Raw genomic sequence first — 27,645 nt, 5'->3', positions numbered from 1 at the left:
CCCCCGTCTAAACTTCTTATCGATCCCCAACAAGTGGTATCAGAGCAGATTTTTCTTGTTCTAAATATTTACAACAGATATGGCACATTTCAGCAAAGTTCCCATGTTCTCAAAAGAAGACTTCGATGACTAGAAGATCCGCATGCAAGCTCATCTTGCAGCTCAAGATGATGATATGTGGTTTGTCATCACAGATGGTCCCCTGAAAATTTTAAAGCCAAATACAGCTATTGCTGTTACTGAGGGGGCAACACAAATGGTTGAGAAGCACATAAGTGAATGGACTGACAAGGACAAAAAGAAAGCCAATCTAGACAATGTTGCGAAGGATATTCTCTACAAAACACATTATAAGAACACCTTCAGCAAGATCAAGATGTGTTCTACTGCAAAAGAGATTTGGGAAAAACTAATCCAAATCTGTGAAAGAAATGAACTGACAAAGGAGAATAAGTTTTCTGTAGCAATGCAGAAGTTTGAGAATCTGAAAATGAAAACTGGAGAAACTCTGAGCGAGTTTGATGAACGTTTCAGCAGCTTGGTTAATGAGTTAGCAGCTCTGGGGAAAGAATATGGAAACAGAGAAATATCACTCCAAGTTATGAGAGCTTTACCCAGAGAATGAGATGTAAAAACTATGGCTATGAGAGTATCTAAAGATCTGAAAAAGTTAGAACTACACGACTTATTTGCAGACTTAAAAGCCTATGAGTTTGAACTCGAAGTGAGAAGTGGAGAAGAGCCATCATCAAATCCATCCACCAAGGCTCTTACTGCTACTGCTGTAGTTGTTCCAAGTGCATCACCTGCTACTGCCATTGAAAGCACGTCTGAAAATACTGCTGAACAGATCAGCGACGATGCAATGTCTTTATTTGTGAAGAAATTTTCCTGATTCATGAAGAAGAATCACCGAGCCTACCAGGGTCCTAACCGAAACTTGAAGAAGGATTCTCCACCTGGTGACATGGCATTTTTTAACTGTGGAAAACTCGGGCATTTCATCGCTGATTGCCCTAAGTCAAAGAAGGATGATCATAGGAAAAAGGAATACAGGAGGAATGACAAGAAATCAAGAAGAGATCGCAAAGTGATGATTGCAGAAGAAAGCAAATCAAAATGGGAGGATTCTAGTTACGAATCTTCTGACTCAAAAAGTCCTTCCAGTGATAGTTATGCAGAAGAGATCAAATGTCTCATGGCAGACAGTGAATCAACCTCGACATCTGGAGAGGTATTTGACTTTGACTCTAATGATTTTACACGAACTGATCTGGTTAAAGCACTGCATGACATGGTGGAAGAGTACTCGAGACTTTCTCATTCATTCGAGGAAGTTAAGATTGAAAATCAAACTTTAAAGGATCAAGTCAGTAAGTTCACTTGCTTGCAAGAGAATAGCTGCAATGATTTACAAGTTGAGATGAGTAAATTAAGAGCTGAGAATGACAGGGTGAATGAAAATTACCAGACGATGAAGTCTGAGAATCAAAAGCTATCTATTCTGGTAAATTCATGGAATAAGTCTTCTGTTTCACTAGAGAAGATGCAAGAATTACATAAACAATCTGGAGACATGAGTGGTCTCGGATTCAACAATAGTGAAAGCACCTCTGAGACCAGTATTAATCCAGAACCGGATACAAGCAAAGGGAAATATATTCATTTTGTTAAATCCAGTGTGGTATATGAACCAGTAGTACCAACTGTTCGAGTTAAAGGGACTATAGATCAGACGAATAGAAGGAAGCATTATGGTCTGGGCTATGTTGAATCTAAGGGAAGAGTTCACCAGAATTATGGATCCAGTCGAGGATTCAACTCAGGAGGACAAGTCTCGATGAAGGTTAGAAACAACCAGTACTATAATTCTAGACCTATTCAGAAGCGATATAGATCAGACAACAAAAACAGAAGGGAAGAACAACATTCTAAGATGCACTCTGTTAGAGATTACAGACCTTCTGTTGCACACACCTATGTGGATACCCAAAGTACAAGGTCACCTATAATTGTTCAAATGTGGGTTCCTAAAGAACTGATAAGGCTTGGACCCAAATAGATTGGGTACCATTTACTAGAACTTGTGTTTGCAGGAATAGGAGAGGAAAGCCAAGATCAGTAGCTCCACATGGTATCTGGACAATGGATGTTCCAGACATACCACCGGAAAAAAGAGTCTACTCTCAGAAATAATGAGTTATACTGGACCAAAGATAACTTTTGGGGACAACTCAAAAGGTAAAACCGTGGGTAAGAGTAAGATTATCCATGGTAACATTATTATAAATGACGTGCTCTTGGTTGAATATCTTTGTTATAATTTAATTAGCATTAGCCAACTCTGTGATAATGGTTACTCTGTAGCTTTTCAGAAGCACACATGCACAGTTAAAAATGCTGATGAGTTTACTGTATTAACTGGAAAAAGAGAAGGCAACACTTACAATGTTTCATGGAATAAAGATCATGTTAATATTCCTACATGTTTAGTTGCCTCCCTTAGTGATAAATATTGGCTATGGCACAAGAGATTGAATCACCTGAACTTCAAGTCTATCAATAATCTCAAGAAGCAGAATATAGTTGATGGTTTACCTGATATTAATTTCGTTAAGAATCATGTATGTTCTGCATGTCAACTTGGTAAACAAGTGAGATCTAGATTCAAGAATAAAGGTAGTAAATCAACATCAAGGTGTTTGGAATTATTGCATATGGACTTATTTGGTCCAATCCCTATCATGAGCTTAGGGAGAACGAAGTATACACTTGTTGTTGTTGATGACTTTTCTAGATTTACTTGGGTAATATTTCTTGCTGGAAAAGATCAAACAAGTAGCCTCCTGATCAAGCTTCTAAAAATGATTCAAAATGAAAAATCAGTTTCTGTCATTAAAATCAGAAGTGATCGGGGCACTGAATTTACTAACAAGATTCTTGAGTTATATTTAGATGAACAGGGTATTCATCATGAATTTTCAGCTGCCAGAACGCCTCATCAGAATGGAGTAGCTGAGAGGAGAAACAGAACTCTTAAAGAAGCTGCTAGAACTATGCTAGCAGGTGGAGACATCTCTCAGCGCTTCAGGGCAAAAGCAATCAACACAGCATGATATACGCAAAACAGAACCATGATCAACAAAAGGTAGAATCAGACTCCATATGAGATATGGAAAGGGAGTAAGCCTAATATATCATATTTTCATGTATTTGGTTGCAGATGCTTTGTGCATAATAATGGTAAAAATTATTTTTCTGCGTTTGATTCAAAATCAGATGCTGGATTATTTTTTAGATATTCAGCAGTAAGGAAAGCATTCAGAATTTTCAATAACAAAACTCTTAATGTTGAAGAATCTATTCATGTTGTTTTTTATGAAGATAGTAGTGCTCCTGGAATTTCTAACATGTCAAATTTGAATAACAGATTAAACATGATTCATCTTGAACTGGATCGTGAAGATGATGCAGAACCAAGTGTCAAAGATACTCAAAATCTAGAACCAGGCATTCCTCTGGTAGAACCAGTTGTTCAGACACAGAACGTACAAGAACCAGAAGTTGATATTCCAGAACCTGCTACTCATTTAGCTGAGCATGATCCGAATCCATCAAACCAATGAGAAATTTCTTTAGACCTTTTTGTTGGGAGAAAATCTCACCCTCCATCTTTGGTCATTGATAGTCCAGCAGCTCCGTTAAGAACCAGAAGGCAAATGATTAATGAATATATGCATGCTGCTTTCATCTCTCAGGATGAACCAAAAAAGATTGAAGAAGCTCTTGTGGATCCCAGCTGGATTGAAGCTATGCAAGAAGAGCTGAATCAATTTAAAAGAAATGAAGTTTGCTTTCTTGTACCTAGACCATCTCATCAAGCTGTTATTGGAACCCGATGGGTATTTAGAAACAAGCTAAATGAAGAAGGTATTGTTGTAAGAAAGAAAGCAAGACTGGTGGCTAAAGGTTTCAGACAAGAAGAAGGAATAGACTATGATGAAATCTATGCACCAGTTGCAAGGCTTGAAGCTATCAGAATATTCTTAGCCTTTGCTGCTTTACAAAATTTCAAAGTTTATCAGATGGACATGAAATGTGCCTTCCTAAATGGTTTACTACAAGAAGAGGTCTATGTTGAACAACCTCCAGGTTTTATTGATCATTTCTTACCGCATCATCTGTTTAAATTACACAAAGTCCTGTATGGTTTAAAACAGGCACCTCGAGCTTGGTATGAAAAGCTCTCACAATTTCTTGTCTATCATGACTTTACAATCGGCACAGTAAACAAGACTTTGTTCACTTTAGTTAAGAACAAGCACATTCTGTTGGTACATATTTATATTAATGACATTATCTTTGGGTTAACAAACCCCAAACTATGTGCAAAGTTTTCTAAATTGATGGATGAACAATTTGAAATGAGTATGATGGGAGAATTAACATTCTTTCTAGGACTGCAAATTAAGCAACTTGATACTGAGATCTTCATAAATCTAGCTAAGTATACTAAGGAACTACTGGAAAAGTTTAGCATGGAAACATGCTTTGCTGCTTCCACTCTAATTAGCTCATCTACTAAACTTGATAAGGATGAAAATGGAATTTCAGTATAGGTAACTCAGTATCGTGGTCTAATTGGTTTATTATTATATCTTACTGTTAGTAGACCTGATATTATGTTTGCTGTTGGTATTTGTGCAAGATTTCAATCTAATCCTAAGCAATCACATTATATTGCTGCTAAACGTATTCTAAAATATTTGAAGGGTACTCAAAATGTCGGCCTATGGTATCCCAATGATTCTTCTTTCAATCTTATTGGATATTCAGATGCTGATTATGCAAGTTGCAAACTGGATAGAAAAAGCACAAGTGGTTTTTGTCAATTTCTTGGTGATAGGTTGATCTCCTGGTTCAGTAAGAAGCAGACTTCTATAGCTACATCTACTGCAGAAGCAAAATACCTTGCTGCTGGAAGCTGCTATTCTCAAATATTGTGGATGCAACAATAAATCAAAGACTATGGAGTTCAAGCCTCTGAATCACCTATATTCTGTGACAATACCAGTGCTATAGCAATCACGCATAATCCAGTACTTCATTCCAGAACAAAGCATATTGATATCAGACATAATTTTATTAGAGATCATGTGCAGAAGAAGGACATTTGTCTGGAATACTTATCTACTGATCAACAATCAGCAGACATCTTTACAAAGCCTCTACCTGAGAATAAGTTTACTTATTTTCGAAATATACTTGGTTTAATTGATTTAACTTAAGTTTATCGTTGTTATCACTCTGTTAAATTATTATCAGTTATATGTTATTCAACTAACGTCAGTTTGTTTGAGAAGTAAAGAGACAACTTGCTGCAACTACTGATATTTCATTACGAAAAAAATCGAAACCATGTTACACGACACAATTCAGTGTCTACAGAATCTTGCCACTCAGTAATCCGATTATTCAATTCATGGATTCGAATCCTTGTGAAGGATTCTGCACTGGAAATCTTCTCTAGCTGATGTCATTCCTTCCACAGCATCACATGTAGCAGTACTTGATCAGAAGAAAGCTCGGTAATATGCTTGACGTCAAACCGCTGCTTGTACTTTCTTGCTGTTGCTCTCTGTGCAGCAGTAGGAGTCAAACCATTTCGATGCATGTTCTGGAGATCTTGCACCTTAAACCATGAAGACATGACCTTCATCCAGACATATTCCTCAATAGTTTTCATCAGAATTTTGAGATGAGGAAGTGTTTTTTCTGTAATTAAATTATGAGTACTGCTGCAGGCATCCGAATTGCTTGAACTAGACATATTGTATTGTTGTTATCTGATATTTTTTCTTCTTATTTATAGACAGAGTACATTTAATATTGAAGAAGATGGAGAGACTCAAGTCATTTGAAACGTCTTTTGACTTACTCAGATTGAGTTTTTCTTACTCTTTCTTTTTATTTATTTGCATTAAGTAAAAGCAGTAGATAAACAAAGGATATAACAAAATGAAATATTTCATTCATAAAACTAGATGCATTACATTTTCTAATCTATTACATTTTTTGATTTCAGCCGTACTGAGAACATCAGCAGGAATCTAACTAGGACCTGCTGGAATCATCTCCCTCTCTCTTTGCATGATCATGATTTGTGAAAGGGATGATTCCTCAGACTGTCAAGAAAATACTCGATTTATAGATCGAGATATTTCTTCCAAGTCTTCATCTCTTGGAAAAGGATGTCTTCAGACATCATATTACGAGAAGCTGGAAGTTGTCTTTGCAACTCATCTGCTGAGTTAGACTCTTGAGAAGACTCCGAGAGAATATTTGCATCATCCATTTTTTTTGATTTGTTATTTGTGTAAATGAATTAGTTTGTGAGCTTGCAGGTATTCTTATAGAGCCTCGGAGAAGCTAAAGGGACGGCTAAAGCTGTTCACATCCTGCACGAATATCAAGAGTCACATGTCTTTCCCTCAGATCTCGTATCTTTGCATTTATTACTTGCATTAATTAAGGGGGAAAAATATTTTATTATATCTAATATTTCCGTGCTTTATCAGAAGCAGAAGGAGGTTCGTCTTTGCGATAAAACAATGTGTCTACTGGTTTTTATCAAGGTGCTAAAAATATTTCAGTACTTTATGACTTCCAGTAGATATTATCATAAGAAGACAAACCCTCTCCTGATTTTCTTTAGTAACCGCTTGGACAGCCCACCTATTTTAGTATATTTTTAATGTTTTTGGCGTATCTGACACTCTCTGGTTAACTTTTCAAAAACTCAACCGCAAACAAACTGACACATGTCCTTATGTTTCATTGATGGCTGTACATTTTGAATATTAACAGACCTTTCGATTCCATTTCAACTTTTACGATTTCATACTTTTGATTACGAGCTACTGCTTTCTCTCGCATTCATCTACTACAGAATATACTCCGAATTCTTTTTGTTTGTAGAAATGGCTAGAGAATTCTTTTTGTTTGCAGAAATTGCTGGAGCTTACACTCTAAATTCTTATTAAGTCAAATTTACATCGGTTATGACCATCAAAGACGAGAATCTTGTTAAGATGTTCAAAGCAATTGAAAAATCTGGTCTCCGAAGGTTTTTGGAAGCCCCTGCTTTTATATACAAGACTACTCTCTTGGATTTTTACGCCAAAGCAACCGTCGAGGAAGGGAAAATCATTTATTCCCAGGGAAGTGCATCTATCTCCATTGATGCTGCACTATTGGGATCGACTTTCTTTCTCTCGTGCTAAGGTATCTCTGACTTTTTTGATATTTATAAGGAGGAGATGTCTACTGCCCTCACTTTCTCAGCTTCTGGAGAGGAACTCTCTCCCTCTTGCCTCAAGAAGCTTCTGAAAATGGAACTTCAAGTGCTTACCGATATCGTGGCAAAGGAACTACTGGTCAAAGCTGGTACGTTTGACAGGATGACTAAGGAGAAGGTACAAATGATGATAGCTATCACCTCTGAATTTAAGGTGGACTGGAGTGGATTCTTGTTCAGAATCATGAAGGATATGGTTGTGAGGAAAGCTACTGGTTTTGCTGTTCAGATCAGCACAATGTTAAAGTATGCTAGTTTCCCTCACACTTCTGAAAAGATGCTTCATTTGTAACAATGGCTGATGCTGCCAATGTACTTTCTTTGAGGCCAAAGCCAACTGTGGCCGAGTTTGTTGCTCTAAAGAAAGAGGCTGGCGACGCTCAGACTGAGGCTCAAGTGCCTCAGAAGAAAATCAAAAGAAAAAGAGTGGTTGTATCCACTGATTCGGATAAAACAGTATCGGACGAGTCTGCTGCTCTAATCAAAGCATCATTTCCTGCCACCCCTAGAAAGAAAAAGTTTCGCACAGTTCTCCGTCTCAAGAAAACTACAGCCATTGCTGATTTAGACATTGTTCCCTTGAGACAAGTGTTTTCAAGAAGCCATCGCTTCCCAACCAGAATCTGTCCCAGTTTCCAAACCAGCAGTCACATCTGCCACCACCACCTCTACCGCTGTTCCGATTTTCAGACCCTCGTCTAGAGTCGTTATTCGAGAATCAACTGCCGGGTCTTCTACTTTTAGACACGTGCTTCCTGTTTCTTCTTCAGACAAAGGGAAAGGAAAACTTGTCGTAGAACCACAATCTCTTGGCGCCAAATCATCTGTTCACACTGCTGTTAATCTTAACTTGCCAATGAAGACATATCTTTCTTTGATGATTGGCATAAGGTTCGAGTTTTCCATCCAATCACATATTTCAGAACAACAGGTGCATATGGTAAAATGGTAAAGATTGAAAAAAAAGTGTTGAATCTTGCCAAGACTGAAAATGTGATTGAAGCAATGAGAAGACGAAGCTTCATTTTTGAGCAGCTGAAACGACAGGAACTGGAATCTGTTTTAAAGACTCTTCAGTCTAATTTTGACGCTATGATTCCCACTACTGCTCAGGATCAAAATGTGATCCATCTTTTGACTGATCGACTGCGAGTGATGAACGAGCAACTTCTTGCTCAAGAACAGGAATTTGGAGAGCCTGTACAGTATTCAGTAGGCTTCATTCTAGACTTTACTCTGACTAAGCCAGTTGAGGAAAGGACTATAGCTCAATCAGAAGCTAAGATTTCCAGTACTCCTGCATCTCCGAAGCAACATACTCAATCATCATCACTTCTCTCTGTTCGAGAATTGGCTTCAGTTGATGAAGTCATTCAATCTATCGTTCTTACTGTCTCTATTGCACAAGAAGCAGCTCAAGCTGATGATGTGGTCCAACCAGAAGCTCGACCAGCAGACCAACCCTTGGGAGAATCAGAAGCTGCCCAATCACTGTCGAATTTGGAGGTTTTCTCTGCTGAACATCAAGCGGCAATGAAAGCTATTCTAAATGTTCAATCTGAATATATTCCAACCGCTGAGCAACTGGAAGGCACGAAAGCTGCCAACTAGATGAAAGTGCATCTACTGAACCAAATAATGCTGGAGGCACTTCTGCAGAATAGACTACTGCTCAAACAGAAGATGCTCCTTCTACTGCCTTGATTCTCCCTCCCTCAAGATCTCCTGCTCGTAATGCTCAAATTGAAGCAATCAGACAGCGTATGCTCGAAGGAACACCATCGCCAGCAGAAGCACCGTTTGATTTTGAATTCGAGATAGATATTCTGAGGAGAAATCTTGGAAATCTGTCCAAAATTGTTAAACATTTGTCTTTTGAACGTGCTGGTGAGGTTAGTGCCACCAGATTCTTCCGTGACCGCATCTCAAAGGAAGTCACTCGCACGGCAGAATCTTTGGCCAAATTGCATGTCGAAACCAGCCTGTTCAGACAAAATGTTGTCTCAAGTCACGCCAGCATCTTGCTTGGTCATTCAGACATCATTACAACTGTCTCTGGACATGATTCAGCTATTCAATCAATCTCCAACAAAGTACAGGCCTTCGACTCGAAACTTGTAACTATTGATGCCAAGATTGAGTCTCAATCTCAATCTATTCTTGATCTAAATGAACGAGTTTTGAATCAAGCACCATTTCTGGAGATACTGAATAATGGCATCCTTACTCTTACTTGTATAGTGGACGACTTGCTCACTCGTATTCAAGCCAATAATGTCAAAAAAGGTGAAGAAGAAGGCAGAGAAGAAGGCAGATCTGGAGGTCATCATGCAGAATCCTCCTTCAGAAACCAAGATCCTCAGGATGAGGAAACAATGTTTAGAGACATTGGAACCGATGATTAAATTCTTTTGAACTCTGTTTTACTATTTGCTTGTTTATCGATTATCTTATTTGCTATCTTCTTTTATATTCATCTTTACTAACATCTAGGTTTTGGCATCACCGCAAAGGGGAAAACTGTTAAACTTAATTTAATTGTGGTGATGAGAGTCAAAACCAGTAGGTCATAATAGCTAAAACCAAAAGACTACATAAAAGCAGAAGTTCTAGTATCGCGTTAACAAAAGCAGTATTCTTCGAGTACTTATCAGCTTAGAAAAACCAGAAGCAGAACGTAGCTTTATAAGCAGAACTTAGTTTAAGCAGAAGTAACTTAACGCCTTTTACTTGATCGTGCTATCTTAAATGTTATGGTTACTTTACCTAGTACAAGTATTAATTGCACCATTAATGCTGTACGAAGTTATTTAATACGCCTTACCAGTTTTGGTATAAAACAAAGACTGATTATTCTGAAAGCTTTCTACAGAAACCTTTTTAGCTAATAAAGATGATTCTATCAGGAGTCAAAAGAAGCCGTTTTCGTTTACGTTGGACTCAAGCTTTCTATATACTAGCCACCGAGACACACGCGTTGCGTGTGTCATGAATAAATGAGGCTAATATATTAAACATTTATTATTTTACAATATCATGACTGTAACAAAATGTTGTACTTGATCCTTGAAAAGCAAGGGTTCTAAAGCTTAAATAAATAAAATTTGTCTTAAACATTCACCTAATTAATAAAAAATAATTTCAAGATATAGATATCTTTAAGCATTTTATGCGTAAGTTAAACCTTTTATGGTCAAGCATAATAAGAAAATATTCATTTTATCGAATCATACCATTGTTCAACCTGAACATTCAAAATAGATAGAACAATTTATTAAGCATGCTATTAAAAATCGATATGACAGAACAAAATGTAAAATACTGCAAGGATTTCGCTAAATACATGGCAAATAAAGTAGAAATTGGCAAACTCACTTCATTTGCCAAAAAAACCGAGATATTGTAAGTAGATGACTTGACAAAGAGGAAGAATACAAAGTGTAGCAATATTGGCAGAATGTTAAGTTAAGACATACAATTATAAAATTGACTTCGCTACAATTAAATCATGGTCGTAATACACATAATATGTTTTGCTTAAGTTGAAATATAAATAAAAAATTAAGTAGATAGAACAATGGAAATAATAAATTTGTAAACTCATGCTAAGGTAGGGTTTATTACTGTAATACAAATAATTTTAAAAACCTGCGGCTTTGGATATTTATGGAGAATATTTGTCGGAGTCCTGCCTCCATCATACGCGTTATTTATGTATGGATCTTCAGATTTAAATACATATGCAGCAAAGATTCAAATATGTCAGATAAGTAAACTCGCAAATGCGTCATATAAAAGTTCAGATTTTGACATAAGAACTCTACTAGATCTCAAAACATTTGAGTTTAAAATCTACCATCCAAAATGTAAATTTGTATGTAAAGATTATAATAAAACAATGTCTAAGAAGCCCTAATATAATAATTTAGTGAATATGTTGAGAATATGTGAGATATTAGATCATAAGATCTTGAAACTCGTAATAATTATATTATCTTACATGCAAGATCAAAACAAACAGACAAATCTGGTATGACCAATAATATAAAGTAACATAATAAAGCATAGAACTTAAAATAATTCAATGTTAAAACAAACCAGATGAAGATGGGTGCGAGTAGATCTGATCCATTGAATTGGGTATGTCATTTACACAAATACTTTGCTTACAACCAGTATCCAATAGCTTATGAGAAAAAAACACAAAAGCAATTCATAATCAGCAAAAAAATTCAACTTTACTTAAATTTTTATGTAGTCAAATAATTGAATGTCATTCCCCCATCCAAAGCATTAAATAAACCTTCAAGCTATATACTTTTGAAAGAAAATTTGACCAATTAATAATTAAAATTAAATTAAACACATTAAAAAACATTTAAAAAAACTCATAGAAACTTGAGAAGGACACGATAAAGAAAATTGAGCACAATTTTCACACCAATTTTACAAAAATAAAATAAAATTAGATAGATTATAACAAATCAAAAAAATCAAATCACGACAACATTAACATTGAACATCGAAAAAAAATGCAAAAGGTTCCAATCATAGCGTGAGCGTGGACAAAATTTTAAAAAAACATACACACACAGGGAATTCACGGAAAATATGCGAAACATAAATATATAAAATCAAATGAATTTGAGGATAACAAAGAGAAGAAGAGATAGATGAACATACCTCTCACTTGTGCAAATCTCTCTCGCTATATTCCCTCTGTCTATTTTCCTGAGGAGCGAACCAAAATCGAAATATTGTGTTTTCAACGGTATTGAATGTGTTAAAGTGGGAGTTTCCAAATGTTTTTGAGTAACTGGTTCAATAAGATTTGCAATCTTCAATAAAGCAATATGCAAACAACATAATTTAGGAACATTAGAACTGATGAGTAGTAACAATTATAGCAGTAATCATATATTAACCTTAGACATTCCAGTAAAGTTGATAGGCAACAATTCAGATGATACTTATTGACCTTGAGCTGGAGTCAGAGTAACCTTATCCTCAGCCTTATGTGTTATAGCTTTCTCACTTTTGTTAGTAACTTTTAACTCAGGGCCCACAGTATCCGGCATGACCTAAAAAGTTAAAAACTTATGCATTATGTTTTGCATTTTCATTGACCAATTTAAACCAAAAACATTTCCGAGAAATCATAAACATGACTAAAAAATTGCATACACATACTTTGTAGCATCAGAAAAAATTTAAGAAGTATGCAAGCACTCTTATTCACCAATCTACTGTGCTCCTATATTCGGTTCAATCCATGATTGATATAACGAAGGTTAAATGAACTCACACACACACAAAATTTGCACGTACATCGCAGAGTTTTTTATGGCTCTTAATAGCAATCTTCAAGTTCTCCAGCGTCTCCTTATGATACTCAGCTTCCCCCCATGAAAAGTCAAATCTAGCCATTTGTAAGGCCCGAAATGTTATCAATTTTATGAGACCCCGAAAAGAAAATATTATTGATGGCAATTTTGTAATTAAGTGGAAAAATACTTGATTTAAATTTGATGGCAATTTCGTAATTATTGAGGGCTGAATTGCAAATAGTGAAGAATTCATGGGCTAAAGTGCAATATTGATTGAGTGGGACACTTGTCACCACCATGCACTTTGATTTATATAAATGTCCAATTTCCTTCTTTTCTTCGGCCAAGAAACCGAGAGTTGTCCCTGGAAATCCTTGAAGTTTTCTTACACGTTAGAAAATTGATTTTGCCACATTCGGTTATCAGAATTTGAATCCGGACACAGTTCTGTACTCCTCTCGTTACGAGCTACAACTGGACGTAAGTTTTATTTAGTTCTGCTATCATTTGAAAATATGATGTTGTAGGAATTTGATATGATTCATATATGGTGTTTTGGATATGTTAAACATCGTAGAATCGAAGTCAGATCGAAGAACAGATTGATTATGGAATTGTTATGAATTTCTGATTATATGGACTGAAAATCGGACAGATTTAGATTATTGATTGATTACAGATTGTATCGGATATGGGTTATGATTTGTAATTGATATTTGTTGATATGGTATTTACGGGGATATTGAGATTGTGCCGTTATGCCGATGATTTGAATTAAATTCAGATTAATCAGATTCAGTATTGAATTGAGAATGGAAGGTTGATATTATTATTCTTGATATGTCATTTCAGATTAACCGAGACAGTCTTGAGTTCAGAACTTCCGTTTCTTCAGACCGAGATTACGAACGAAAGGTATAAGTCAATGTGGCATTGGGAGATCGACTCAAGTAGGATATACTTGGGTTTCCCGAAATCACATACTTATTGTTATTATATGCATTGATTTGATTATTATATGTTGTTCTATTGATTTATAGGAAGCATGTAATAGATGAGTATTAGACGAGTGATCTTGTGACAGAACTGCCTGATAGTGGTGGGATCGCCACAGGCACATTGCACGATGTCACAAGATAGTGTGTTGGCGATTGTGCCACAGTCTGTGACGGATAGGTCAAGACACTGGATGTTTGGTTATATTGACGTGGATAGAATATGAGTTCTTCTATTACTGTTGGTCAATATAGGAATGCCAACGTCTGGAAACCGGGACCCCTAAACTAGGATTGAGTCTAGTCTGAGTCGTGGAGTCACGAGCATTGTCAACAGTTTTATATTGATTATGTTTCAGATTTTGATACATATTGCTGTTATCTGTCCATGCTTTTATGTTTATCATATGATTGCATGTTCGTTGATTTATACTGAGATTATATTCTCACCGGAATTATCCGGCTGTTGTCGTGTTTGTATGTGTGCATGACAACAGGTGGGACATGATCTGGGTCGAGAAGATGACGAGAGATCATGAATAGAGTGGAGAACACGGACTTTGACGTTGCTGTAGATAGGGTTTGGACACGTGATAGCTAGTTGTTGAACCTGAGTTTTGAATGATTGTATATAGTACCAAACTTGTGCTTGAATACTGATATGTATATTAGAATGATTTCCATTACGTTCCGCGTTTAAAAAAAAATTTAGACCCTGTTTATTATAATTGATTAAATTGTCCCAATGACGATTATAAACTTGATTAGCGTCCGTGTCCCCACAACAGGTGGTATCAGAGCGATAGATCCTTTAGACTGAGATATGAGCTAGTGAGCGGAGTAGAATGAGTTTTCTTTTCTTGCTTTTGATGGCTAGCATGACTTACTGCTTTATAATGCATGTTTATCTGTTTATCTGATTTGATTTGAAAACATGTGTTATTGAGAATAAATCAGGACCGATTCTGGATCAGCAGTAAGATGATCGGAGCAGGACTGAAATAGAATTATTGTATTTGGGTTACTAATCCATTTGATTATCAGATATGCCTCCGAGAAGAGTACCAGAACATGGTAGTAATTCGAACCCTCCAATGGACGTTACAGCCACTCCAATGGAGACATTGTTGAAAAGATTTCAGTCATTTCATCCACCAACTCTGAAAGGTACCGAGACTTCAGTGGACTGCGAGAGTTGGTTGGACGATATTGAGATGCTGTTTGAGTCCTTGGACTACACCGATGAGCGGAGGGTGAAATTAATTGGACACCAGTTGCACGATATTGCAAAGAACTGCTGGATCACCACTAAGCGGGCATTAGAACATCGAGGTATGACTATTACCTGGAATGTGTTTAGAACTGAATTTTATCAGAGGTTCTTTCCAGTTTCGTACAGGAAGGACAAGGGAGCCGAATATGCTAATTTTAGACAGGGCCAGCTAAACATTGAGGAATATGTGGCCAAGTTCTCGACCTTGTTGCGGTTTGCTCCACATGTGGCTGAAAATGATGAGGCCGTTGCGGATCAGTTCATAAATGGCCTAAATCCTGAAATCTTTACCTTGGTGAATACCGGGAGGCCAAAAAATTTTACGGATGCCTTGAATCGAGCCAAGGGAGCAGAAGCTGATCTGATGAGACAGAGAGGAGCTTCGTTTGTGCCACCAGCACCCAGATCAGAACAACCACCTCCTCAATTCGAGAGTGGCGGTGGTAGTGGAAAGAAGGACTTCTTGAAGACTAGAGGGAAGCAGTTCAAGAAGTCAGGAAGCAGTTCTTCTAGCTCTGGGAGTCCTTGACAGAGCCAGAGCTATACTGGACCTTATTGCAGCACCTGTGGAGGAAAGCATTCCACAGAGCAGTGCTGAGGAGTGTTTGGCAGTTGTCGTATTTGTCGACAGCAGGGACATTTTGCCCGAGTATGTCCCCAGAGAGGTGCACAGGGATCCCAGGCAGCAGAGTCATTTGGATCAGTGGCTCAGACTGGGAGGCGACCATCTGCTGCCCATTCTTTCTAGCCAGCACCGTCTACCTAGTCACAGCAGAGGCCAGGAGGAAGCCAGACAGTGAGCCAGTCTCCGAAACAGCAGGCCAGAGTTTTTGCTTTGACTGAGGAGCAGGCACATGATGCACCTGATGATGTCGTTGCAGGTAACTGTTCTATTTCTGGTTGCCCTGCTTATGTATTGATTGATACTGGTGCATCACATACATTTATTTCTGAGATATTTGCATTGATGCATGCATTACCTGTTGGGTCCCTATCTACTGTAGTATTTGTTTCTTCTCCTTTGGGAAAAGGTCTTGTATCAGTGACTTCTGTTAGATCTTGTATACTACGATATGACGGGCATTAGATTGAGTTAGACTGTATTGTGCTTGGGTTGTCTGATTTTGACTGTATTATCGGAATTGATATGTTGACCAAGTACAGAGCTACAGTTGATTGTTTCCACAAGATTGTGAGATTCAGACCTGAGATGACTGAGGAGTGGAAATTTTACGGTAAGGGTTCTCGAGCCAGAATTCCTTTGATATCCGTATTATCTATGACTCGATTTTTTCAGAAAAGAGCGGAAGGATTCCTTGTATATTCAGTTGATTTACTAAAGTCGAGTCCATCATTGGTGGACTTGCCAGTGGTGTGTGAGTTTGCTGATGTCTTCCAAGACGAGATTCCTGGATTGCCTCCGATTCGAGAGATAGACTTCAGCATTGAATTGATGCCAGGTACAGTTTCGATTCTAGAGCTCCGTACAGAATGACACCGATTGAACTGAAAGAGTTGAAGGATAAGTTGGAGGATTTATTGGCCAAGGGATACATCCGACCGAGTGTATCTCCTTGGGGTGCTCCCGTGTTGTTTGTGAGGAAGAAAGACGGTTCAGTGAGACTCTGCATTGATTACCGGCAACTGAACAAAGCAAGGATAAAGAATAAATATCCATTGCCTCGTATAGATGATTTGTTTGACCAGTTGCAGGGTTCTTCTATTTATTCCAAGATCGATCTGAGATCTGCATATCATCATCTGAGAGTCAGGGATTTTGATATCCCAAAGACAACGCTCAGGACCAGGTATGGACTCTATGAGTTTATTGTCATGCCGTTTGGTTCGACCAACGCTCCAGCTGTGTTTATGGGTCTGATGAACCGTGTATTTCAGAAGTATCTCGATGATTTCGTGATCATTTTTATTGATGATATATTGATTTATTCGAAGAATATGATTGAGCATGCAGAGCATTTAAGAACTATGTTGCGAATTTTGAGGGCTGAGAAGTTATATGCTAAACTGTCGAAATGCGAGTTCTGATTGAGACAGGTTGTATTTCTGGGGGATATTATATCCGGAGACGATATATCAGTGGATCCCAGTAAGGTTGAAGCCGTGATTTCTTGGCCGAGACCGACATCAGTGCCCGAGATACGCAGCTTTATGGGTTTAGCAGGATATTATCGACGATTCATTAAAGATTTCTCCAGTATTGCTAATCCTATTACACAGTTGACTAAGAAGAATGCTCCATTTGTTTGGTCTGAGGAGTGTGAGTCCAGCTTTGTAGAGCTGAAGAAAAGACTGACCAGTGCTTCGGTGTTGACTATCCCGTCAGGTACTAGTGATTTTGTTGTTTATTGTGATGCACCTCACCGAGGATTGGGTTGTGTTTTGATGCTGCGAGGGCATGTGATTGCTTATACCTCGAGACAGATGAAACCCCATGAATCTCGTTATCCAATTCATGATCTTGAATTGGCAGCCATCGTCTTTGCGTTAATGATATGGCGACACTACCTGTACGGTAAGAAATTTGAAATCTATTCTGATCACAAAAGCCTGAAGTATCTGTTTTTACAATCAGAACTGAATATAAGACAGCGAAGATGGCTGGATTTACTGAAAGACTTTGATTGTGAAATCAAATACTATCCGGGGAAGTCCAATGCAGCAGCTGATGCATTGAGTCGAAAGATATGTGCTTTATCCTTATCGACAATAGGTGTTTCAAATTTGATTGAAGACTGCTGTTTGTCTAGATTGGTATTTGAGACAGATTGTAGACCGTTGAGATTATATGCTATTCAAGCTGAACCAGAGTTGATTTTGAAGATTAAAGCGGCTCAGAAAGTTGATCAGAAAGTTCAGAAATCGATTGAGATGGTCAGATCAGGTCATCAATCAGAGTTTCAGGTACGTGAGGATGTATTGTATGGGAATAATCGTCTTGTTGTGCCGAATGTTTCAGAGTTGAAACAAGAGATATTGACAGAAGCGCACAGTAGTCGATTTAGTATTCATCCTGGTGGCCGAAAGATGTATAATGATTTGAAAGGACAGTTTTGGTGGAAACAAATGAAGACTGAAATTGCAGAATTTGTTTCCAGATGTCTGAATTGCCAACAGGTGAAGGCTGAAAGAAAGAAACCAGGAAGATTGTTACAGAGTTTGTCGATTTCTGAATGGAAATGGGATCACATTTCCATGGATTTTGTGACACAGTTACCGAGGTCCTCCCGAGGTTGTGATGCGATTTGGGTTGTGATTGATTGATTGACCAAATCTGCCTGTTTTATTCCATACAAAATGACGTACCGATATGACCAAATGGCTGATATTTACGTCAAAGAAGTTGTTAGATTGCACGGAGTGCCGAAGTCGATTGTTTCAGACCGTGATCCTCGGTTTACTTCGCACTTCTGGCAGAGTTTGCAACAGGCTCTCGGTACAAAGTTAAATCTGAGTACGGCATATCATCCCCAGACTGACGGACAGTCAGAACGGACGATTCAGACATTGGAAGATATGCTGAGAGCTGTAGTGCTTGACTTTAGCACTAATTGGCAAGATGCATTGCCTTTTTGCGAGCTTCCATACAACAATAGCTACCAAACGAGTATTGAGATGGCACCATTTGAGGCGTTGTACGGAAAGAAATGTCGATCCCCTCTGTATTGGGATGATATCTCTGAAGTTCCTGAGACTGGACCTGATATGATCAGATATATGACTGAAAATGTGAAACTGATTCAGAAGAAAATGAAGGCAGCTCAGGACCGACATGCCAAATATGCAAACATCAGACGACGACCTTTGGTATTTGAGACTGGAGATCGAGTATTTTTGAAAATTTCACTTTTCCGAGGAGTTGTCAGATTTGGCAAGAAAGGAAAGTTGTCTCCACGATATGTTGGTCCGTATGAGATTCTCGAGAAGATAGGAGATCGTGCCTATCGACTCGCTTTACCACCTTCATTATCCGGAATACATGATGTCTTTCAATGATCTATGCCGCGGAAATATCTCCCTGATGATTATTCTCACATTATTCAGCCAGACAAGGCCGAACTTGATGAAAGTCTGAGTTATATCGAGAAACCGATTCAAATTATTGATTGTAAAGAAAAGAAACTCAGAACAAAGACCATCCCACTTGTGAAAGTCCAGTGGACTCGTCATGGCATTGAAGAAGTTACTTGGGAGACTGAATCAGATATGAGACAGGAGTTCCCAGAGTTATTCCACTGACGTGAGTTTCCTATTTCAGTTTCTGTTATTTCTGATTTGATTGCCGGTCATATGATTGCTAGAAATTTCGAGGACGAAATCGTGTCTTAGAGGGGGAGAATTGTAAGGCCCGAGATGTTATCAATTTTATGAGACCCCGAAAAGAAAATATTATTGATGGCAATTTTGTAATTAAGTGGAAAAATACTTGATTTAAATTTGATGGCAATTTCGTAATTATTGAGGGCTGAATTGCAAATAGTGAAGAATTCAGGGGCTAAAGTGCAATATTGATTGAGTGGGACACTTGTCACCACCATGCACTTTGATTTATATAAATGTCCAATTTCCTTCTTTTCTTCGGCCAAGAAACCGAGAGTTGTCCCTGGAAATCCTTGAAGTTTTCTTACACGTTAGAAAATTGATTTTGCCACATTCGGTTATCAGAATTTGAATCCGGACACAGTTCTGTACTCCTCTCGTTACGAGCTACAACTGGACGTAAGTTTTATTTAGTTCTGCTATCATTTGAAAATATGATGTTGTAGGAATTTGATATGATTCATATATGGTGTTTTGGATATGTTAAACATCGTAGAATCGAAGTCAGATCGAAGAACATATTGATTATGGAATTGTTATGAATTTCTGATTATATGGACTGAAAATCGGACAGATTTAGATTATTGATTGATTACAGATTGTATCGGATATGGGTTATGATTTGTAATTGATATTTGTTGATATGGTATTTACGGGAATATTGAGATTGTGCCGTTATGCCGATGATTTGAATTAAATTCAGATTAATCAGATTCAGTATTGAATTGAGAATGTAAGGTTGATATTATTATTCTTGATATGTCATTTCAGATTAACCGAGACAGTCTTGAGTTCAGAACTTCCGTTTCTTCAGACCGAGATTACGAACGAAAGGTATAAGTCAATGTGGCATTGGGAGATCGACTCAAGTAGGATATACTTGGGTTTCCCGAAATCACATACTTACTGTTATTATACGCATTGATTTGATTATTATATGTTGTTCTATTGATTTATAGGAAGCATGTAATAGATGAGTATTAGACGAGTGATCTTGTGACAGAACTGCCTGATAGTGGTGGGATCGCCACGGGCACATTGCACGATGTCACAAGATAGTGTGTTGGCGATTGTGCCACAGTCTGTGACGGATAGGTCAAGACACTGGATGTTTGGTTATATTGACGTGGATAGAATCGGAGTTCTTCTATTACAGTTGGTCGATATAGGAATGCCAACGTCTGGAAACTGGGACCCCTAAACTAGGATTGAGTCTAGTCTGAGTCGTGGAGTCACGAGCATTGTCAACAGTTTTTTATTGATTATGTTTCAGATTTTGATGCATATTGCTGTTATCTGTCCATGCTTTTATGTTTATCATATGATTGCATGTTCGTTGATTTATACTGAGATTATATCCTCACCGGAATTATCCGGCTGTTGTCGTGTTTGTATGTGTGCATGACAATAGGTTGGACATGATCAGGGTCGAGCAGATGACGAGAGATCATGAATAGAGTCGAGACCACGGACTTTGACGTTGCTGTAGATAGGGTTTGGACACGTGATAGCTAGTTGTTGAACCTGAGTTTTGAATGATTGTATATAGTACCAAACCTGTGCTTGAATACTGATATGTATATTAGAATGATTTCCATTACGTTCCGCGTTTAAAAAAAAAAATTTAGACCCTGTTTATTATAATTGATTAAATTGTCTCAATGACGATTATGAACTTGATTAGCGTCCGAGTCCCCACACCATTGTTCATCAAATCGTAATAATAACAATAAGAAGCTCTCGACGAAATTCAATATAGAAAAACAAATATCTGAGAGAATTCGCAGGAAGAATTGAGGTCGGAACTTCACAAATCGATCGTGGATTTTTCAGGTATAATTTGTTTTTCGAGAGAGAAGATTTGTGTAGGTAAGCCAAAAATATCGGAGAGAATCGTGCAGAGTAGGTGTGTGGAACGATTTGTTGGAGATGTGGAGTGATTTCGGAATAGAAATATTTTTTAGGTGAATCAAAAGAGCAAAAGTGTCAATAAAAACTTGGTGTCCGCAAAAGCAGTTTTTATGAGTATCTAACCTGTAATAAAATAGGTGAGATATTATCTCACCTTCAAGATTAAAACGAACAGACGAATTTGATATGACCACTAATATAAAGCAACATAATAAATGATAGATCATAAACAAATTCACTGTTAAAAACAAACCAGATGAAGATGGGGGCGTGTATATCTGGTCCATTGAATTGAGTATGCCATTTATGCAATTACTTTGTTTGTAACCAATATCCTTCAGCTTTTGAGAAACAAAACACAAAGACAATTCATAATCAACAAAAAAATTCAACTTAAGCTAACAATCAAAAAATCATAAATAATATGTTCATCCATTAGGCACTACCCAAGTAAGGTTTAAATTTGATTCAACAATATATAAAGTATAGTAGCAATGCCAAAAATTGTTATTCGGGTTGCGTGATAAGATAGAGTACGAGAAATAGATAATTATGGGCAGAGATAAAAATATATACATAATACATGGTGCCACATATAGATGAATGTGGTTGAACAGAGATAATGAAATTTATAGCATTCCCCAAATTCTAAAGTTGAAACATGTAGCATGTATTTAATGATTATTGTAACTATTTGTACATAATTTTTTTTGTAAAAAAAATTAGAATAAAGAGAGTTGAGTTACTCACACTTAATTATTCTCTATTAGGCAGTAAGACGTCTTTGAAAACCACGTTTCTTGTGAATACACCTGATTGACGCTCTAAATTCCCATCTTTTACCAAAATTTTTGTAGAATCTTGAGAGACTCCTCTTGAAAGTGCCACATATAGCTGACCATGGCTGAACACATGGTTACACAAAAATATGCCAATATTTGGGATTGTTGGACCCTGTTCTTTGTTTATTGTCAAAGCAAAACTAAGCCTTATGGGAAACTGTCGACGTGTCAACTCAAATGGTAATCCGAAATTTTATTCAAATTTCAAGGGCATTCTATGTAGAAAGAATCTGGTACCCTTGTGAGGACCTGTTATGATCTCAACTTCTATAAAATTTTTACCAAGACTGCGGCATATTAATCTTGTTCCATTGCATAGACCAAGTTCGGGCGCAACATTTCTCAAAAGCATGATAGGACTTCCTAACTTCAATATGATTTTATGTGGTGGCAAACCACTTGGACTAAGGGAATTCAAAAATTCTTCTTGAGAAAGGTTGTGATTGTCGTCTTCTACACTATCCCAAGAGGTATACTCTTTTTCCTCTCCAGGAAACTTGAGAATGAGCATTTGATTAATATTGTCGACATCAACATTTTTTAGTGTGATGATGGCTCTATCAACCATATAGTCTTCATCGTTAACATGATTTAATAAATTAGGAAAAACAGAATCAATCAACATCTGAATTGATTGTTCTCCTTCCCATTGTATGATAATTGAATCTGGTAATTCTAAGAAATCATGATTCACAGTATGTTGCAATCCATCACCTATGCGCAAGAGAAATTGCGAGAACTCGATATCTTGAGCAGATCTCATATTTTGCTGAAGGTGTAATATCTTTACGCAATGCCAGAATGTTGACCTTGAAATACTTGCAGCAATTTGTTCTGCCTTTGATCCTCGTTTAACAACCGGTAACACTTGTCGAAAATCACCACCAAAAACCATTGTCTTCCCTCCAAACGCTATTTGATTTTCCATAATATCTTGGAAACTCTTACTGACAGATTCAAAAGCATAGCGATTTGCCATTGGAGCCTCGTCCCATACTATAGTTGATGCACGCCTTATTAGATCTGCAAGTTCTGACTGTTTTTTATTTGGCATAGTGTTGATGCGGTTGGTCTAAGTGGAATTTGAAAACATGAATGTGCAATTCTTCCACCTTGCAACAATGTTGCAGCTATTCCAGATGTTGCTACCGCAATTATAATTTTACCCATTTTTCTCAAATGTGCCAACATTGAGCGGTATAAAAAAGTCTTACCAGTACCTCCTGGACCATCAATGAAGAAAATTTTTTATTGGTTATGCATAATACTTTCTATGATGGTGTCAAATGCAATCCTCTGATGAGCATTCAAACGTTCAATAGATCTCAAATCATCATCAGAAATCTGATAAGAAAGCTCATCCTCAATTATTCTTGGTAGCGTTGTGTCTTCTGAAAACTCAGAACTTATAGATGGCAAATCAAAATCATCAAGTTTCTTTTTGTACTGATGCGACAACCTTCGTATCTCAGGCAATAACTTATTGATGATTAAGTTATTTGATGAAATTTCTCGACCATAATCTTCACACATGCAGGGATGGAACTCATTCCAGAGTTCTCGAACTGTTGTTGGTTGACAGAACACCAGTATGGATACAAATAACCTTCTAAATGAAGATGACATTTTAACAGAACGTGCTTCTTCCAGACATTGTTTTACATAATCATCCTGTTGAAGAACTCCCCTATTTTGAGCAGACTCCTTAAAACCATTGTCTTCCCTCCAAACGCTATTTGATTTTCCATAATATCTTGGAAACTCTTACTGACAGATTCAAAAGCTTAGCGATTTGCCATTGGAGCCTCGTCCCATACTATAGTTGATGCACGCCTTATTAGATCTGCAAGTTCTGACTGTTTTTTATTTGGCACAGTGTTGATGCGGTTGGTCTAAGTGGAATTTGAAAACATGAATGTGCAATTCTTCCACCTTGCAACAATGTTGCAGCTATTCCAGATGTTGCTACCGCAATTATAATTTTACCCATTTTTCTCAAATGTGCCAACATTGAGCGGTATAAAAAAGTCTTACCAGTACCTCCTGGACCATCAATGAAGAAAAGTTTTTATTGGTTATGCATAATACTTTCTATGATGGTGTCAAACGCAATCCTCTGCTGAGCATTCAAACGTTCAATAGATCTCAAATCATCATCAGAAATCTGATAAGAAAGCTCATCCTCAATTATTCTTGGTAGCGTTGTGTCTTCTGAAAACTCAGAACTTATAGATGGCAAATCAAAATCATCAAGTTTCTTTTTGTACTGATGCAACAACCTTCGTATCTCAAGCAATAACTTATTGATGATTAAGTTATTTGATGAAATTTCTCGACCATAATCTTCATACATGCAAGGATGGAACTCATCCCAGAGTTCTCGAACTGTTGTTGGTTGACAGAACACCAGTATGTATACAAATAACCTTCTAAATGAAGATGACATTTTAACAGAACGTACTTCTTCCAGACATTGTTTTACATAATCATCCTGTTGAAGAAGTCCCCTATTTTGAGCAGACTCCTTAAAACCATTGTCTTCCCTCCAAACGCTAATTGATTGTAGAACCCGTAAATCAGTAGACGTATAAGCCATGCATAATTCTAGATTTTTAAATTTAATTGACTTCATTGCATGATTATTTTAAATGCATTTGTTTGAAGTTAATTATTTCATTATTTCAGTTCAGCAGTTTGATTTTTAGCATTTCAGTTATTTCAGTGAGGCCGGACTGGAGTTGGAGTTTTGAGATAGAATTTAAGATTTGAGAAATATTTCCAGAAGTTAATTTAGCTAGCAAGTAAGTTCATTTAAGTTAAAAAGAAGTTTAAGGAATTATTTAAGTTAGTTGAGGATTTTAATTTAATTATTTGAGGTGATTAAGAAATGAACTCATTTAAGTTATTAAATTAATGGGTTAGCTCACTAAATTAATTAAAGGATTAGTAAGGCTTTCAAGGATTATTAGTTGACTAGATAACAATATTTCCCCTTCATTTTATTGCAATTTTCGGCCCCCATAGTTGCTAGACAATTTAATTGCCAACTCATCAACCTTTTGACCATTTCTTTGCATGTAAGTTGTAGGATAATTCTAGGATTTTTGGGAGCACAATTTAATTAATTAATGGACATATCCTAGACTAGAAAATAAGCAAAATTTCGGCCACCACCTCCTAGAAGCATCCACCAACTCATTTGATATCAATTCAAAATTCAAATTCAAAAGGGGAGTGGACTTGGTCTTGATATGATCCTATTTTTGTGCACCCTTCTCCTCACCTTCATAACCACTCAATCCCTCTCCCTCTCCACCGAAATACCTCACCATTCAGATCCATTTTCAGTGTAAAAATCGTGAGTCTTAGCTAGAGGGAAGGCAAGAAAAAAATCGAGAACTAGAAAGAGCAAGAGAAGCGCTCCACCTCCTCCGTGCCGCGTCGTCGTTGTTTCGTTCGTTTTCTTTCAAAACGAAACCAGGCATGTCTAGATTTCTTTCAAACCTCAATCAAGTCATATTATCATTTATTTTTCAGTACATGATCATGTTTTAGCAAGCAAAAACCGAGATACATGTCAAAATATTTTGGAACACACATGCAGAATTTCGGCCCTTCCCTTGACAAGCTTCACGTTTTTCTGAGTTTTGATGGTTTCAGGTATTGGATCGACTCCAGGCTCCCAAGGCGGCTTGTATACATGTAGTGGGATGCATTAGGACCATGTTGGTCCATTCAAACCAGCCCCATGCTTGCTGGAAATTCAGAATGACAGCAAGTTCCCCATAAGTGCAGAAATGTGATTCGAAATTTCAGTTTTGTGTCAAGGGTTGTGGATCTGATATTGGCTGCCCCAAGGGCCTTTAGCCATGGTTGGATCACTTCCCTAGCATGTCTAAGACGTGACTAAGTTGCCCTTTTGGTGGCTTGGTCCATGGCTCATCGGTTTTTAAATAATCAACAAGAACAGCCCCTTTCCCCATTCGGCCCTTCCATTTTTCAGCATATGGTTCGTTTCTTTTGTGGCTTGGTGTGGATCTTGGTTGGCCTATGGCCCTTAGCCACGGTTCATATCATGCTCCTAGATGTCTAGATCGTGCCATGGTCAATCAAATGGCCACTGGAACGACGCAAGACATCGATCATAGCATAAACACTACACACGCATGCACGTTGCTCTCGGTTGGACCCTTCGGTTAAGATTTGGTGTGATGCGGATTGTGGCTGGCCTAGGGCCCTTAGCCATGGTTCAAATCATTCCTTGGGATGTTGGTAAGAGTCTCTGGTCGGTGGTTCACGCCCCAATGGCCGGTAGCCTCGAAAACGACACAAGGAAAAACAAGTGCGCAGCTGCTGTATTTTTGACAGCATGTATGCTGCTGTTCAGAAGCGTCGTTTGAGTTCTTGGTTGGCTTTTAGCCCATGGCCTTGGACTGGACAGTGCCTCATTGAGTTGGGAAGGTCATGTTTTTGACCGTTCGTCATTTTGGATCATTTTTGAGGTCGTACGAGAATTTACGGTGCAATGTGCCAAATTGACTCTCGAAAGAGCGTTTCGTGTTTTGGCCTCCATTTCACCTAGATTTCGACCCTATCATTTTAGGAACATTATTTTATGATTTTTCAGCGTATTTTAATCATGACTATATGTCGGTTCAGTGTCGGTTCAGGTTGGCTCGGAGTCATGATTAAATGCGAAGTCATTAGGCGTCATAGTCGCATCTTTTGAACGTAAATTGCATAGTTGGTCATGTTTAAGCTATTGCATATTTTTCATGGCACAGTTAGGTTGCAGCGAGCCTGGGAACGATCCAATCCAATCCAGTTGGTAAAATTACAGGAATTTTCATTACGCCAGTTAATTATTTTACGTGCATTAAATAGAAAATGATTATTTTTGAGATTTATGCGATATGGCTTGTGGTTCATTCACTATGTGGGAGTGTTATTTTATACGGTCGCCAGTGACCGATCAGTTCAGTATGGTACCACCCGGTCGCCAGTGACCGGCCAGCTCAGATCAGTTTCAGCCTCCCCGGTAGCCAGTTACCGATCAGTTCAGCTTAGTGCAGTGGCCACAGGCGTAAAACATAATCTCAACAGAAAATTTTATCAGATATTTCAGTACAGGCTCCAAGGAGCAAATATTTTTACAGTGATTTCCAGTTCAGTTATGCACGTATTATAATTGCTCAGTACAGATTATTTTCAGTATGCCTCAGGACAGGATATGTTAACTCATGCATATTTTAAATTCAGATTTTTACTCGTTACCTGCGATTTATGCATGCTGAGTCTTTAGGCTCACTAGACTTGATTGTTGTAGGTACTGATGAGGCCAGGGCCGAGGGCGGGGACCAGTGAGCCAGCTTGGGTCGGCAGTAGTGGCACCCGAGGACCTCAGAGCAGCAGTTGTTATTTTCTTCGCAAACAATTTTTATCAGTTGTTGGATATTTTTAAATCGTTGTTGTTGGCAAAAAAAACTTTGATTTTCTTCCGCTGCAATATTTTGAAATATTGAACTTGATTCACCAGTGATTTTATGAATGAGGCCATTTAAGTTCTTTTAAAAAGAAAATTTTTAATTTTCCGCAAATTTCC

At 37.7% G+C, this 27,645-nt stretch overlaps 2 long non-coding RNA genes across 6 annotated transcripts in view; one reads left to right on the top strand and one right to left on the bottom strand.

The window, feature by feature from the left end:
• Nucleotides 1-11,450: 11,450 nt before the first annotated feature.
• The window catches only part of LOC142531832 (uncharacterized), a 50,852-nt gene continuing 34,657 nt past the window's right edge, over nt 11,451-27,645 (bottom strand). For 2 of the 5 annotated variants that reach the window (XR_012816378.1, XR_012816379.1), the window contains exon 4: nt 21,106-21,542. This is a non-coding gene — a long non-coding RNA (uncharacterized LOC142531832). Of the gene's footprint in view, nt 11,544-21,105; nt 21,543-27,645 lie in introns of those variants that run through there. The other 3 variants (XR_012816381.1, XR_012816383.1, XR_012816382.1) reach the window with 3 other exon arrangements.
• Nucleotides 12,719-21,933, top strand: LOC142531833 (uncharacterized). Its single transcript, XR_012816384.1, has 2 exons — nt 12,719-12,786; nt 21,458-21,933. It is a non-coding gene; the product is annotated as an uncharacterized LOC142531833 (long non-coding RNA).

This window comes from Primulina tabacum, chromosome 17 (assembly GCF_025594145.1).
Source record: "Primulina tabacum isolate GXHZ01 chromosome 17, ASM2559414v2, whole genome shotgun sequence".
NCBI lineage: Eukaryota > Viridiplantae > Streptophyta > Magnoliopsida > Lamiales > Gesneriaceae > Primulina > Primulina tabacum.
The sequence above is the reverse complement of the archived record's forward strand: the minus strand, read 5'-3'. Positions and strand labels throughout refer to the sequence as shown.